The sequence below is a fragment of the Papio anubis genome, chromosome 1 (assembly GCF_008728515.1).
Source record: "Papio anubis isolate 15944 chromosome 1, Panubis1.0, whole genome shotgun sequence".
Lineage (NCBI taxonomy): Eukaryota > Metazoa > Chordata > Mammalia > Primates > Cercopithecidae > Papio > Papio anubis.
In genome coordinates this window covers 154,292,571-154,307,080 of record NC_044976.1, presented here as the reverse complement: position 1 = coordinate 154,307,080, position 14,510 = coordinate 154,292,571, and the positions used below count along the sequence as shown (strand labels likewise).

Sequence of the window (14,510 nt, the reverse complement as noted above, 5' to 3'; positions counted from 1 at the left end):
AGAAATTTATATTAGATTTCTTGATTCCAAGTTCAATGCTCTTTGTAAGATTTGCCCCATTTACAACTATGATGATTAAGGGAGCTAATGTTTCTATAAATGCTTAAGTCCAATAGAACCATAATTTATTGTAAAATTACATAATAAAGATAATGAGGTCCCTCAGTGTGAGACACTTAGGGGGAGATCAGACAGAGAATCCTTCGTAAAAGCATATACATCAGGCTGAATTTAGCTGACCCTCAAAATGAAAATTCTCTAGAAATTTGAAGCCTATATAATTTATTCAAATATATATTTTTCTATCTTCCCACTCTCTTTCTGTGGCCATCATCTTAAAACATTAGTAGGTGAATTATTGCTAAGTTTTCTTACATAAATTAGATTAATAACAAGAAAAAAGCTACATAATTTAACAAATGTATGTCTATAAAAGCAAACAACAACAACAAACCCAAACTAACTAAATGCCTGCATGTGTTGGTTGTATATATAAGGTGCTGTATGTAACAAGTGTGTATGTTGGAGCTGGAGTCTGCTATAAAGAACAGTAATGTCAGGTTCTTTCCCTTGAAGTTTTTGTTTCCCCTTCTCCAGCACTTCCCTTTCCCATTTCACTCTGTTCCCATCAAAAGGATTCTGACTTACATAAAATGACAGAACCACAGGAATGGGAAAGGGAAATAAAAACTGAGTCTTTTTTTTTTTTTTTTTTTTTTTTTTTTTTTGCTCTCTTCCTTCTCTGCCACTACAGAAAACAGAAGAGGACTAGAATTACCTGTGGTCCTAATAATCTAACCAGGCATACTCAAAACTAATCACAAATTGTATGTCTTTGTAGGATGAATAGCAGAGGCCTAAACATATGACTCTATGTAGAAACATTGACTATCTTCCCTTCCCATCACAGGCAATAAACAAATGTGGGCTGCTGCACATCTTTTCCTGCCCCTGGAGAAGGTTTTGTTACATCTAGACAAGTGATTTCCTAACCTGAGGTCAATATTATCTTAATCCATATTTCACAGATAGACCAATGTTTAGCATATTCTCCAAACCACAAGAAATTTTGAGTTGTACTTAGAAAAGACATTGGGTTGAGGGTCAGAAAATCAGATTCCAGCCCCAGCTGTCATTGGCAGATAGGATCCTGGGTGGGTCATTTACCACTCAGGACCTTAATTCCCTCTTTGAGAATTTAAGGGGTTAAAGTAGAGAATCTTAAAGCTGTCTCCTAACATGATTATACTTTAAGCAAGAGCTGGAGATGAATTGCTGACCTTTCCTTCATAGTCCCTGGTAGTGAAATGAATCGATTCTCTGAGCAATCCTTGCAGAAGAACCTGCTGTGAAGATAACTGAAGCAAGCTTGTTAAAAGCTCTTCCAAGAGTGGATCCCACCTTTCCCTTACATTTAACATGTCATTTAACATAGTTAATCTTTGCGTTTTCAAGAGCCAAATGGATAAACACTCAACTTCAAAGGTGTTTTTTTCTGCCTCTTGAGAATCACAATTATCATTGCTGGTCTTCCTTTTTCTTTTTCTTAGTAAACTTTAATCTAGATTTTAAAATTTCATGGAAATAGATATTTGGGTTATTTCAGTTTTTTTCCGATATATAATTTGAGTTTTTTTCCTTTAAGGTACTCTTCTGGGCTCCCTCTCTGAAAGAGGAGTTGCCTATGGATAGAAAGTTGCTCTTTGTCCTCAATTAGCCAACAAGGCCCATCAAGGTTGCCCTGTTCAGTGCGAAGGCCATCTCACTCCCAACCTGCCCTCACCCCTTACTACTTGCCCCTCCAGTGATCCTGGATCCTTTTGGAAAGAGGCTCTCCTAACAGCCCAATAGAGGAATCAGGCACCTGGATCAGCTGTTTCCCTGCTGTGTTCCCTAAGTTAATGTCATGCTCTCCTATACCCACATTTTTGTCCCCCCGACTTTTACAAAAATTCTCAAAAACAATATCCAGAGTGCCATGGTTTCCAAATGATTTATTCCTTTGCAGAAGACCCCAAGAAGTCCCGTCTTCTTCAGGGAAATCTGGGACAATCCAATTGCATAAATTTCCAGCTAGGGATATCTAGGGATTTTCTTAAAGCAAGGAGTTATGAAGTGCTTCCAACTACTCCTGAAGTTTCCAGCTATGAGGCCAACCAGAGACTCTTTCAGTCCCACATACACGAACCCTCTGGGAGACACCCACTCCTTCTGGAGCCATAAGCAAGCAGGAGGCGGTTTTAGGACACTCACCAGCCCCCACTTCCTTCTCACAGAAGGGTCTTTCTGCCCCTGCATCCCACTCTGCTGTGGCTCCAGATTCTGATACTGTCCCTGGGTGGTCCCATGACAGCCACATGAGAGTGCCACCATTCATTTCTTCTCCATTCCTACTCCCATTTATAAGGTTTTGTTTATTTCGCTGGTTGTTAGATGTTTATTGTATCAGTCTCTACACATCTTTGTATATCTGAATTAATTATAACAAATAAAATGGAAAAGGATTGGAACTATTTTATCATTTTCCACACTAGCTAATGAAAGCACTGCTTCTTCGAGAAGGTATAACTTCTTACTGAGTTTTTCTAATGCTATATTTCTAATCGGATTTAGAGAAAATAAAAAATAGCTGCTAGTTGAGAGATCATTTACACACTTGAATATATAACAATTATGTGGAGGCAAAAAGGTAAAATTTTGTCTTAAGTTTCATTTTAAAGAAATTAAACTGGCCAGGTGCAGTGGCTCATGCCTGTAATCCCAGCACTTTGGTAGGCCAAGGTGGGCGGATCACCTGAGGTCGGGAGTTCGAGATCAGCCTGACCAACATGAAGAAACCCTGTCTCTACTAAAAATACAAAATTAGCTGGGAGTGGTGGCACATGCCTGTAATCCCAGCTACTCAGGAGGCTGAGGCAGGAGAATTGCTTGAACCTGGGTGGCGGAGGTTGCATCATTGCACTCCAGCCTGGGCACTCCATCTCAAAAAAAAGAAAGAAAGAAAAAGGAAAAGAAAAAGAAATTAAACTTAATCAATATCATTTCTTAATAAAATTTTAGAAAGCTTCTGATGTTCTTTTCAACAGATATTTATTCATCACTGTATTAGGCTGGGGTTCCATTAGGAGCCCTGGAGCACACAAATTAAAATAGCATGCTCCATGCCAGTACTTTACAATCAAATAAGGAGGTAATAAATTCCTATACTAGCACTTAAAATTTATTTGGGAAACAAAGCATAAAATAAATACTATATTCATGGAAAGTTAAAGACTAATGGGAGAAAGTACTTACAAACTATGCATCCAACAAAGTTCTAATATCCAGAATCTATAAGGAACTTACACAGTTAAACAAGCATAAAACAACCCCATTAAAAAGTGGGCAAAGGGCAAGAACAGATACTTCTCAAAAGAAGCCATACAAGGCCGGGTGCGGTGACTCATGCCTGTAATCTCAGCACTTTGGGAGGCCAAGGCAGGTGGATCATGAGGTCAGGAGATTGAGACCATCCCTGGTTAACACGGTGAAACCCTGTCTCTACTAAAAATACAAAAAATTAGCCGGGCGTGGTGGCGGGCGCCTGTAGTCCCAGCTACTCGGGAGGCTGAGGCAGGAGAATGGTGTGACCCAGGAGGCAGAGCTTGCAGTGAGCCGAGATCGTGCTACTGCACTCCAGCCTGGGCGACAGAGCGAGACTCCATCTCAAAAATAAAAAGACATATAAGTGGCCAAGAAACGTATGAAACAATGCTCAACCTCACTAATCAACAGAGAAATGAAAATCAAAACCACAATGAGATACCATCCCATACCTGTCAGAATGGCTATTATGAAAAAGTCAGAAAAACAACAGATGCTGGCATGGCTGTGGAGAAAAGGGAAATCTTATACACTGTTGGTGGGAATGTAATTTTACCCACTGTGGAAAGCAGTTTGAAGAGTTCTCAAAAAATTTAGAACTACCATCTGACCCAGCAATCCCATTACTAGGTATATATCCAAAAGAAAATACATAATCCAACCCAGCAACCCCATTCCTTAGAGAGAGATATATATATATCCAAAAGAAAAGAAATCATTTTACCAAAAGACATGTGAACTTGTATATTTATCACCATGCTATTCACAATAGCAAAGACATGGAATCAACCTAAGTGTCCATTAATGGTGGATTGGATAAAGGAAATGCAGTACATATACACCATGGAATACTACACAGTCGTTAAAAAAAATGAAATCATTTTCTTTGCAACAACACAGATGCAACTGGAAGCCATTATACTAAGCAAATTAATGCAAGAACAGAAAAGCAAATACTGCATGTTCTCATATATAAGTGGGAGCTAAACATTGAGTACTCATGGACATAGACACTCGGGACTCATAGAAGGCGGAAGGAGGCAAAGGTTGAAAAACTAACCGTTGAGTATTATGCTCACTATCTGGGTGATGGGATCGTTCAAATCTAAGCATTCCATAATATACCCATGCAACAAAACTGCACATCCCTTGAATCTAAAATAAAAGTTAAAATTATTTGTAAAAAAGAGAAAAGAATGTAACCATTAACAATAAAAAAAGAAGTTGAAGACTCTACGGTTCATGAAAATGTATGACTTGAGAGGTAGTTTGCTGTACTTAGCACTACAGATACGTACACATCAAGGCAACATCATGACAAGGCTGACTTTTGAAGCCATCTCCTACCACACAAAAGAATTAGAAAAATGGATACAATGAACCAAATTAAATTTTAAATGTATCACTGAAATATGTAAAATTATGTGTCAATTATAAATTTAAAACTTAATTTAAAAATACATAACTGAGATTGAAATTAAGAAAGAGAAATCCTGGGCCAGGTATGGTGGCTCACGCCTGTAATCCCAGCACTTTGGGAGGCTGAGGGGGGCAGAGTTCGAGACCAACCTGAGCAACATGGTGAAACCCCAACTTTACAAAAAATACAAAAAATTAGCAGGGCATGGTGGCACATGCCTATAGTCTCAGCTACTTGGGAGGCTGAGGTAGGAGGATTGTTTGAGCCTGAGAGGTTAAAGCTGCAGTGAGCTGAGATCAGGTCACTGCACTCCATCTAGCCTGAGAGACAGGGTGAGACCCTATCTCAAACACACACACACACACACACACACACACACACACACACACAGACAGACAGAGAGAGAGAGACAGAGAGAGATCCTCAGGGCGAGGAAATAAATAGAATATTCAAAATCAATGTAGTGAGTAAGAGCTAAACCAGGTAAATCCCTAGGGGGAGCCCATGATTTTAGCACATACCAGGGTTCTGGATTTGAGTCTAAAGTCCCATGCAACACTGGCACCTAGAAATGGGCTTAAATCTGACAGCCAGTCCATAAAATGAAAATTAGAACACCCTTACCACTAAGCCAATGAAGCAGCAAAGAAGCAAGTCAACCACTCTGTGCTGTGGGAGAAAAAAAGACATAGGAAGCACATCTCTGAACCTTGCTGATGCTATTGTATGAATTTACATTATCCTGTCTATGTGGAAAACCCCCACTGAGAAATTCTTATATAAATTGAAACTACTGTGCCCGTGGTAGAATCAAATGTGCCCCTTGCAACAGGAAACCGCCACAAACCAGTGCACTTGATGCCTGTGGAAAAACTCCCACTGAAGACGAGTTCCTAGAAAAAAATGTACAATCCTCAAGAGGAGACAAAGAACTAGGGAAAAGAGGTATCTGGGATGCCATGAATTAGAGAAACCACATCTAAAGAAATACAGAGAATAGAAAAATATGAAAATGGTTTAAGGATGTCTACAATATTCAAAGAGAAGAAAGCAGGAGAAAGCATAATAGACATAATGAAAAGGATCAGGCACGTTTAAGAAAGAACACAACAGAAATTCTAAAAGTGAAAAATAAAGTAATTCACACTTCCACATCCAGACAGCATAATTAGAATCAGACTCTCCCTGCTATCATAAACAAGTAAACTGGATAAAATATAAAGTGATTTTTTCATACATTAACTGCTCCAACAATTGTCTTGCTTTCTGCATAGAGATGAGTTTTGGACCACAACTGAGACAGGGAAGGCCCAAGCAGAGCACAGTGGGTTCCTAGACTTTAAGAGATAGAGATCAAGGTTCAGGGAGTCTGAGGTGGCAGGACTTTCCTGGGGAAAGTACATAATAGAGCCAAAGACAGAAAGAGCTGCAGAAATCGGTCTAAGGGCCACCTGAAGTCATTATGTAAGAGGGAGCACAGGACTGTGACCTTAGGAGAAGGAAAATAAACAAAGTGAGCTGTGTGCATCACAGGAACAACTCATTACCTGGAGACAGTTACCAGGTTACAGCCCAGAGAGGCAGCAGTCTGGAGTTGAGGGGTCAGAGGCTGGGGTTTAGTGGACAAGGGCAGAAGATCAGAGAGGGAGGTGCTGCACAGAGACCTACAGAGGGGTACTCTCAAGTCTTTAGATGAGTATATCTACATTTGTATAGGAAGTTACCTGAGGCCAGAGACATAGTCACCAGGAAGACATAGGCAGAAAACTCTCGAAGCTCAGCTAGGTTGGGAATAATTGGTGTTCTCACTAGCTAGAGTGGAAAGGACTCTACACATGCACATGGGGCATCGGGTAGAAAACTAAAGGGGTATTGTCTTAGTACTGAGGCTATGTTCACTCTAGACCAGGGGTGTCCAATCTTTTGGCTTCCCTGGGTCACACTGGAAGAAGAATTGTCTTGAGCCACACATAAAATACACTAACACTAATGATAGCTGATGAGCTATTTTTTAAAAAATGACCCAAAAAAAGTTACAAACTTATGTTGGGCTACATACAAAGCCATCCTGGGACACCTGTGGTCCACGGGCCATGGGTTGGACAAGCTTGCTCTAGACTAAAGGCTGTTCTGAATCTCTTTAACAAACTTCAGAACAGGGGGGAAAAAGCTAACATTTAAGATTTTTAAATTGTGGTAAAATGCGTATCACAAAAAATTTAACATTTTAACCATCTTTAAGTGTATAATTCTATGGCATTAAGAACATTCACCATGTTGTGAAACCACCACTGCTATCCATTTCCAGAACTTTCCATCATCCCAAAAAGAAATGCTACCCATTAAACAATAAGTCCCTGTTCCCACTGCCTCCAGCCCCTGGTAACCTCTACTCTAGGTTCTGTCTCTATGAAGTTGCCTATTCCAGCTACCTCATATAAGTGGAATCATACAGTATTTGTCTTTTTGTTTCTGGCTTATTTCACTCAGCATGTTTTGAAGGTCCATCCATGTTGTTGCATTTATTAGAATATCATTCTTTTTAAGGTTGAATAATATTCCATGGTACATATACATCAGATTTTAATCTACTATCTGTTGATGGAAATTTGAGTTGTTTCCATTTTTTGGCTGTTATGAAAAATGTTGCTATGAACATTGGTGTCCAAGTATCTGTTAGAGTTCCTCTTTCAATCCTTTTGAGTATATACCTAGAAGTGGAATTGCCGAATTATATGTTTGTTCTGTGTCTAACTTTAACTTTTTGAGGAACTGCCAAACTGTTTACCACAACAGGTGCACCATTTTTAATTCCTATTAGCAATACATAAGGGTTCCAATTTCTCCACATCTTTTTAGAAAATGCAAGTTAATTTAAGTGTTTAAATTTTTCCTGTTCAGATGGTGTAGAATTCCATTTCATTCCTTCTTGTGCCCTCCACACCCAACCGAAGGTTGTGTCAAAGTTCAAGGAACTTACACAAAGTGTTGGGGCTTGAACCCTTGGGTCCACAAAAGTTATCACTGAAATGTTATTTTCTGCTGTCTGACGCTTTCAGGGTTGGCAGGTTTCTGTGGCTTCTACACCACACGTGACACATGAGACATTCTCATAAGGCAGAGGCACCCAGCACCTGTCAATTCTACTTTCCAGCTGTAGCATGCTGCCATTTCCCTGCGAGGTCATGCAAGACCCACCACCACCAGAAAGTCAATCTCAGGTCCCCTCTACTCTGAAACACTCAAGCTTGTCTCTCAGCCCCTTGGGAACCATTTTGTTCTCCAGAGGGAGTTTCACTGACCCCCTTCTGTTTCTTCCAAACTCCCAATTTCTTTTAAAAAGTTTGAAAACATTTATACTCACAAATAAAAGACCGGAAACCTTGCAGATAACTTCTGCTTTCTTACCAACCTTATACCTTCCCAGAAGCTATGAAGTGCAGTCACAGTGATCAATTGAATGAGGAAGGAAATGGGGGAAATTGGTAGGGCAGGGGTAAGGAGGTCATTACACTCAAAATATCTAGACAAATAACAAGATTTTAAGCAAATACAAATATAAACACTTGGACATGCTCTGGGAGAAAATTTGAGAAATGTAGCAAGTATAAAGAAACAGAAATTATTCCCAATCATACCACCTGAAGTTAACATTTTGATATATAGTCTTTCAGTCTTTTCTGTAAGAACAGAGATGTGCCTTAAAACTTTGAGTTCAGGACGGGTGTGGTGACGCATATCTGTAATCCTAGCACTCTGAGTGACCAAGGTGGGAGGATGGCTTAAGATCAGGAGTTTGAGACCAGCCTAGGCAACACAGCAAGACCCTATCTCCAAAGAAAACCTCTCAGACACCGGGTTAAGGAAGGAATTGGCTTTACTCGGCTAGGAGCTTCGGCAGATTCGCATCCAAACCGCTGGGAGCTTCGGCAGACTCACGTCTCAAGAACTGAGCTCTCTGAAAACTTTATTTGGCTGGGAGCACCGGCAGACTCATATCTCAAGAACTGTGCTCTCAGACAGCGGGTTAAGGAAGGATTTGGCTTTATTTGGCCAATGTCTGAGAGGTTTTGTCCGTGGCTGGGCTATGATTGTGCCACCACACTGGGCAACAGAGCGAGACCCTATCTAAAAATAAATAAATAAATAAAAAATAAAGGTTCATACAATATATATTACTTGTCTTTCAACATTTTAGAGTCACCTTTTCTTAAGTAATTGAAGAAAATATCTTAAGCTTCTATTTTATGTGATTTCCAGAAGCCCAGTGCCCTTTCTATTAGCTTTGAGTTTTCTGAATGGAAGAGAACATGCTTACCTTCTTCTGATTCCTCATTTTTTACCCACTGCTTTTGATTTTCTATAGATGTTCTATGCCTTCCAATACAAAGCCATAAGTTACATGTGGCTATTTAAATTTGAGCTAGTTAAGTCTAAATAAAATGGAAACTTCGGCTCCCAGTCACACTAGCCACATTTTAAATATTCAGTAGGCACATATGGCTAGTGGCTATTGTATTAGGTAGTGCAGATCTAGAACGCCTCATTGTTGCAGAAAGTTCTATTAAACTGTGTGTTCTAGCTGACCTCAACTCAATCTGACTCCTCCTCTGCACCTGCTATCATTTCCTTTTACCATCTAGCTCCCATTCCTGTATTTCCTCAAACATCAAAACACATTGCTGCTGGACGTGTTTTTTTAAAAGCACTTTATAAAGATTTAGCAATAGCAGATTATTGCCAAAAGAAAACAGAAAAACAACTTAAAAACAAATAGTAGGTGCCAATATTGCACAAATTTGCTAACCTGCACTGACCCAGTGTATAAATCCAACCAACTAGTTAACCAATTGGGCCTCAGTTCAGCAACTGATAGGAAAGATAATAATTATTTTTTATCCAAGAATTACCGGACTAGGAATATCTATCATGCTCTTTTCTTCTAATTAAAAACATCATCTAATAGGTAGAATATAAAGTTAACAATCCAGAGCAGGTATTCTCATGCAATTAGGAGATGTGTATTGTCATTACAGAAACAACCTTTTCCTGGTCCCTGGCCTACTACAATTTTGTTGACCTTTTTGTTGGCTCTCTTTCCTAATCGCGTGCTCCAGCATTCTATCTTTTAGGCCATCAATGTAAAAACTAAAAACTCTTGTTATTCTGTCATGCTGAACAATTTGGCTCCTGATTTTTTGAAACTCTCCCTATCTAGACTGGCCTGTGGCCCTGCCTCCTAGAGCAAAAGGACTTCCTTCATCAAGCTTCCCTAAACAAAACAGCAGTTCTTCCCCAAGAAGAATTTTGCTCTTCTGTCATTGTTCTAAAATGCTGAAGTAGCCACTGGAAAATTTGGTTTTATAAATGACTTTTTCTTGTTTCACGCTGCTTTTTTTTTTTTTTTTTTTTTTAACTTCTCAATGTTTCATAAATATTTTATTATTTTTTGTAAAGGTATGTAATAATATTCCATAGCTATACGCTACTTTTCTTAACTATCTCTTATGGTTGGGTACGGTTTGCAGTGAGTTATGATCACACCATGACACTCCAGCATGGGCAACAGAGCAAGACCCTATTGAATGGCTTTACTGTTGAAACATGGTAGTAACAATCCACAGGAAGATACCTAAATAACTTTGCTACAAACCCTATCTACTTAGCATACAGTGGGCAAACTGAATAATGCCATATTTAGGAGTTGTATGAACAAGCACAACACCTACAACTGTGAGTAAAATAAATGTTGTTCTCATCTTGGCATCTGCCTATAGAGCTAATCTTAATGGAAATGAAGATAATATAAATATAAGGAGTATATGGTTTACTAACCAATTCTGAATCAGAGAACTTGGAGAAAGTAAATTATATGCTCAAGACTTTAAATTCTCAATTCAAGCTTGAATAAAGAGCAAGAAATTTTTTGAAGGCCCCCCAAAATTATCTCATGTAGCTGAGTAAACATTTCTTAAAAGAAAAACAAAACAAAACAAAAAGAACTAAAGTTATATCCTGTGGGTAACTGACTTACAATGAGAAATGTTTATTTTGAAGAGGCTTTAATGAACTTCCCAAAGAAGTTACCTTGGAGGGGAATGCTGATCCTCATCAAGACCCACCTCCAGCAGCTCTTGTTGCTTCTAGATCTATAATTATTTTTAAGTTCTCTCAGCTCCCCAGGCTTGATTGTATGTGTGACCTGGGAGGCAGTATTATATGCATGGAAAGAATTTCCAGATTTCTCTATTTGTGTCCATAGAAATCTAGGGAATATAAAAGGGAGTGGATCTTAAACATGTTAGATCAGAGTGAAAGAAATGTCATATTTTTACCAGGTGAGTGCTAGCATTAATGCATTTTTAGCATAAGAGCACTAACAAAAGATTCTGGGTTTGATGCATTAGCTTAGACAACTGGGAGTGGTTCTAAAAATCTGCTCCACTGGTTGACTAAAACCTAAATGCAAAGGTGACCTATGTTGAATAGAATGGAGATGTCAGAGCTTTCTAGGTATATTGTAGAGGAAGGTATCTAACCGTAAAGGAAATTTCTGCTTCCAACAAAGGTGGAAAAGAGGAACTGGGTTTTCCCTTCCATCTATATAACAAAAAAGTAGATAACATATGGGAAACAATTATATGAAAGACATTGGACATCAGAGAATGAAGGACCGGGATCCCTGTGAGATGGGAAACAAATGATGTAAGACTTATGATTGCCCTACTTTGCAGTCTTCAAAGAATCTCTAGACTGCTGCACAGGGAAGGGGAATCAGTGAGGGCAGTGGAGGGCAGTGAACTACCTGAGTTGAGACAATACTGAGAGTATGGGGAGGTCAAGGAAGCTAAGAAGGTAGAGTTCACAGGACGGAGACATAGAAGAGAGAGAACTGCAGAAAAAAGAGAACTTTGGAGATCTGCAAAAGGTGCTCTTGAGTATTTAGCTGAATATTATTCAATGCATTCATGTGAGAAAAATACTCATGGCTAGAGAAAAGGTTTAGCTGTGACAGTGCTTACCATTCACAAAAGGGCAGTGATATGGTTTGAATATGTGTCCCTTCCAAATCTCATGTTGAAATGTAGTCTCTAGTGTTGGAGATGGGGCCTGGTGGGAGGTATTTGGGTCATGGAGGTGTATCCCTCATGAATGGCTTATCCCATTCCCTTGGTGATGAGTGAGTTCTTGTGAGATCTGGTTTTGTAAGAGTTTGTGGCAGTCCTCGGTCCCCCACTCTCTCTCTTGCTTCTGCTCTGGCCACGTGAGACATCAGCTTCTCCCTTTGTCTTTCACCATAATTGAAAGCTCCCTGAGGCTTTACCAGAAGCCAAGAAAATGCCAACACTATGCTTCTATAAATCCTGCATGAGCTAGTTAAACCTCTTTTTTTTCCTTTCTTTTCAGACAGGGTCTCACTCCTGTCACTCAGGCTGGAGTGCAGTGGTGTGATCATGGCTCATTGCAGCCTCAACTTCCCAGGCTCAGGTGATTCTCCCATCTCAGCCTCCTGAGTAGCTGGGACTACAGGTGCATGCCATCATGCTTGGCTAATTTCTTTTGTATTTTTTGTAGATACAGGATTTCACCAGGCTAGTTCTGAACTCCTGCACTCAAACAATTCACCCACGTCGCCCTCCCAAAGTGCTGGGATTAGGCTGAGCCAATGGACCCAGCCTAAACCACTTTTCTTTATAAGTGATCCACTCTCAGATATTTCTTTATGGTAATGCAAGAGCAGCCCCTAACACAGGCAGAAACTGTGCCTGTCCTCACCAGCTTGACTGAAAATCTAACAATTCATGGGGGATTATGTAGCATGCCAGATGATTTTGGCTCTGGAATTGGAATAATTATCTCCAGATTGAGCACTGCTCTGGCCTCACCTAAAAATATCTTAAAATCAAGACCCCAAAAGATCACATTTTTTAGGTAGACTGCACAAAAGCATGAAGTGCAAGAATGTTTACAGAAGTACAAAAATATTCAGCACCCAATAAGGTAAAATTCAGAAAGTCTACTATCCAATAAAAAAATTAACAGTCATGTGCAGAGGCAAGAAAATACAGTCCACAATGAGGGGATAATCCATCACTTGAAACCTACTCAGACTGGCATAGATGTTGGAGTGAGCAGATAACGACATTACTCAGTTATGACCATAGGTTGTATGTTCTAAAAGATAAGTAAAGGTATGGAAAGTACAAAAAAAAAAAAGACCTAAATTGAACTTTTGGAAGTGAGAACTACAACATCCAAAAACAAAAAATACACTAGAGGATCCGCACCAAGTTGGCCAAATAGGAATAGCTCCAGCCTCCAGCTCCCTGTGTGAATGACACAGAAGATGGGTAATTTCTGCATTTCCAACTGAGGTACCGTGTTCATCTCACTGCGACATGTCCAACAGTGAGGGCAGGACAGTGGGTGCAGCCCAACAAGCAAGAGCCAAAGCAGGGCGAGGCATCACCTCAGTCAGGAAGTGCAAGGGGGAAGGGAATTCCCATTCCTAGCCAAGGGAAACCCTGACACACAACACCTGGAAAATAGGGTCACTCCCACCCTAATACTGCGCTTTACCAAGGGTTTTAGTAAACAGCACACCAGGAGATTATATCCCACGCCTGGCTTGGAGAGTACCATGCCCACGGAGCCTCCCTTATTGCTAGCACAGCAGTCTGAGATCTAACTGCAAGGCAGCAGCGAGGCTGGGGGAGGGGTGCCCACCATTGCTGAGGCTTAAGTAGGTAAACAAAGCTGCCAGGAAGCTCGAACTGGGTGGAGCCCACCGAAGCTAAAGGAGGCAGGCCTGCCTCTGTAGACTCCACCTCTGGGGGCAGAGCATAGCCAAACAAAAGGCAGCAAAAACCTCTGCAGATGTAAATGTCCCTGTCTGACAACTTTGCAGAGAGTAGTGGTTTTCTCAGTATGGAGTTTGAGATCTGAGAACGGACAGATTGTCTGCTCAAGTGGATCCCTGACCCCTGAGTAGCCTAACTGGGAGATATCCCCCACTAGGGGCAGATTGACACCTCACACCTCACACGGCTGGGTACACCTCTGTGACAAAGCTTCCAGAGGAATGATCAGACATCAACATTTGCTGTTCTGCAATATTCACTCTTCTTCAGCCTCCGCTGCCAATACCCAGGCAAACAGGGTCTGGAGTGGACCTCGAGCAAACTCCAACAGACCTGCAGCTGAGGGTCCTGACTGTTAGAAGGAAAAATAACAAACAGAAAGGACATCCACACCAAAACCCCATCTGTACATCACCATCATCAAAGACCAAAGGTAGATAAAACCACAAAGATGGGGAAAAAGCAGTACAGAAAAGGTGGAAATTCTAAAAATCAGAGCTCCTCTCCCCCTCCAAAGGAATGCAGCTCCTCACCAGCAACGGAACAAAGCTGGACGGAGAATGACTTTGATGAGTTTAGAGAAGAAGACTTCAGGCCGGGCGCGGTGGCTCAAGCCTGTAATCCCAGCACTTTGGGAGGCCGAGATGGGCAGATCACGAGGTCAGGAGATCGAGACCATCCTGGCTAACACAGTGAAACCCCGTCTCTACTAAAAAAAAATACAAAAAATAGCCGGGCGACGTGGCAGGCGCCTGTAGTCCCAGCTACTCGGGAGGCTGAGGCAGGAGAATGGCGTAAACCCGGGAGGAGGAGCTTGCAGTGAGCTGAGATCCGGCCACTGCACTCCAGCCTGGGCGACAGAGCCA

The 14,510-nt window shown here is 40.7% G+C and overlaps 1 long non-coding RNA gene across 1 annotated transcript in view; it reads right to left on the bottom strand.

Moving 5' to 3' along the window:
- The window catches only part of LOC103878160, an 87,582-nt gene extending 75,339 nt beyond the window's left edge, over positions 1 to 12,243 (bottom strand). The window contains exon 1 of the long non-coding RNA XR_002519604.2: positions 9,102 to 12,243. This is a non-coding gene — a long non-coding RNA (uncharacterized LOC103878160). The remainder of the gene's footprint in view (positions 1 to 9,101) is intronic.
- Positions 12,244 to 14,510: the final 2,267 nt, after the last annotated feature.